Here is a 2,368-nt window from a genome sequence, read left to right on the forward strand (position 1 = left end):
ACTAGCTCAAGGCTCCTATTGGCCGTCCCGGCTCGCCCCGCCTTCCCGCCCCGCCCACAGAGCCGAGTGCGCTTGAGCGGGGCGGGGCCGGAAGGTATTTCCTCACCGTCGTGAGCGGAGCGGGGTGGTGGCGTGGCTGCGGCCCTGGAGGGCTGTGCGGAGTGGAGGGTCTCTTCGGGCGGGGGTCTCTGCTCCTCGGCCCATTGTGGGGCACGGCCCAGGGTCGCCCCGCTGAGGTGCCGCCGTTCCCGCAGACCCTCGGCTGCTCCGCCCCGACCTCCTCCCTTGGCTGGGACGAAGCGCAGCGCTGCCTCCGCTGATGGCTGGAACCCAAATTCACAACCTCTAAGCCCCAAAACGCAGTTCTCGGGACAGCCCGGTCTGGTTTCCCGTTCAAGCTGGCAGTGCGTGGGTGCCACAAGCCAGCTCACCCCACGGGACAAGTCCAGCCCTGGTGCCTCCAGGGGGTGCTGGATTAAGCAGCGCTGTGTTCACATGGGACCTTAAAATAATTTAAGGGAGCGGGAGATCAAGTGTGTTGGACTTTAACAAATATACCAGACTCCAGTTTTCAATCTGGTGTGACTTTGTACTTTAGACATGAGGAAAATTTGGGGCTGTTTGGGCTTAAGTGGGTAGCCAGGGCATCAGCTGGGCTCAGAGCAGCAGTTTGCACAATACACGTGATCCTGGCAAAAAGCTGAACTGAGTCTGGAAAACTGTGGCTTCGAGTCTCAGGTGGTTCAGCAGCAGGGCTGCCCGTGCCTTCCGACATGATGATTTTTGAATGACCCTGAGTTGACATTTTCAAGACACGCTGAAGACAGAGAACTGCTATCCTGCACCCAGAAAATTGCTGCATTTACCAAAGCAGCCGGGCTGCAGGCAGCACGACCAGGTTGATCCTGGGTAGGGCGAGCACAGTGCTGTCTGTACGCCACCAAGCCAGGCTCTGTGCTTCATGATTAATTGGGGTGGACATCCCCTATGTGACCTGCAGGGAGCACGAGGCAAAGCTGCCGCAGCCGGACCTGGCTTGGCCAGCTCCCACAAGGGCTGGAACTGGCACCAGGAGCGGGGCTGGGCCAGCAGCAGCCTACGTGCAGATTGCCAGAGCTGGAGAAATATGACTTGACATATATATGCCTTTACGGAGGCAGCTCCAAAACCCAGGTCTGACTGGGTTTGGGTTGTCAGGGTATTTAAAAGCCCACCCCACCTTTCTCCCTGAACAGGAGGTCACAGGTTTGGGACTCAGATAATTTTAGTACTTTTTCCAAGTCTTTGACTGGCCTTTGCATAACTGTAAACAGTTTAATTCACTTCTCCTCACCCTGCCATAAAACAGGGATGCTGTGACTCCGGTGGGATCATCCTTCTTTGGAAGGACTCTGCTCTGGGATAGCAAACACAGCCTGGAGTGTGTCATCTCCACACCAGATCCAAATTTTTCTCCCTGCAAACCCCAGCCACCCTCAGTTCAGATTTTTTTCCTGCACTGTGGGAACACTGTGAGCAGGATCTCTTTAAAAGCAAGTGCGTAGGCATGTTAAGACAGAGGATAAAAGATCACATGTCCATCCTGAAGGTAAATGTAGGTGTTCAGAGAACTCCCTAGTGAATTGGGCTGAGCTCTGTCCCCAGCACAGGACCCCCAAGCCAAATCAGCCCACTCTGCTCATGGGCTGTGCTTGCAGGAAACATGAGCAAGTTTGGGGAGAAACAAGCAAGTTTAGGGAAAAATAAGCAGGTTGGATGTTGCAGGGGAAAAAAAGCAAGGTGAGTGTTCAGAGGATGTTTGCAGCTGATTTTCTGTCTCCCCTGCAGGTCTTTGCTGCATCTGGCTTGCAACAGAGCAGGGCAGGCTCTCACCCTTACCTCTGCTAGGGAAAGCAGAGCAACACCGTGTCCACTGGTGCCCGTGGCTGCCCAGCTTTCACCTGGCTGAGCTTGTTTCCGCATGCTACCACCACACAACATCTCTGCCTGGGAAATCCCAGTGCTGAGCTCCTGCTTGGGGATGGGCATCATTTCTGTTCCCAAAAAAAGGCTGGCATCACTCCATGTGTCACCTGACCTGCTGCCTACCTGGGCATGGTCACCAGCGTCATTGCCACGAGTCCCCAGAAGCCTCACATCCCCAGTATTAAATAACTTCCATGCAAGAAAACCTGCTGGATATGGGTTCTCAGCCTTGCGTCACCCAGGGGACCGCAACTCTTGCTGGGGGGTGTTTGGCTCCTGCTTTGCAATGAAGGACTCCTGAGAGCTGAGCTGACACGTTGTTGTATTTGGGGCCATTTCCTGCACGCAAACACTTGCGGCAGGGATGCAGGTGACAGCTGTAGGCATGAGATGAGGCTCCTGG

This window comes from Phalacrocorax carbo, chromosome Z (genome assembly GCF_963921805.1).
Source record: "Phalacrocorax carbo chromosome Z, bPhaCar2.1, whole genome shotgun sequence".
Taxonomy (NCBI): domain Eukaryota; kingdom Metazoa; phylum Chordata; class Aves; order Suliformes; family Phalacrocoracidae; genus Phalacrocorax; species Phalacrocorax carbo.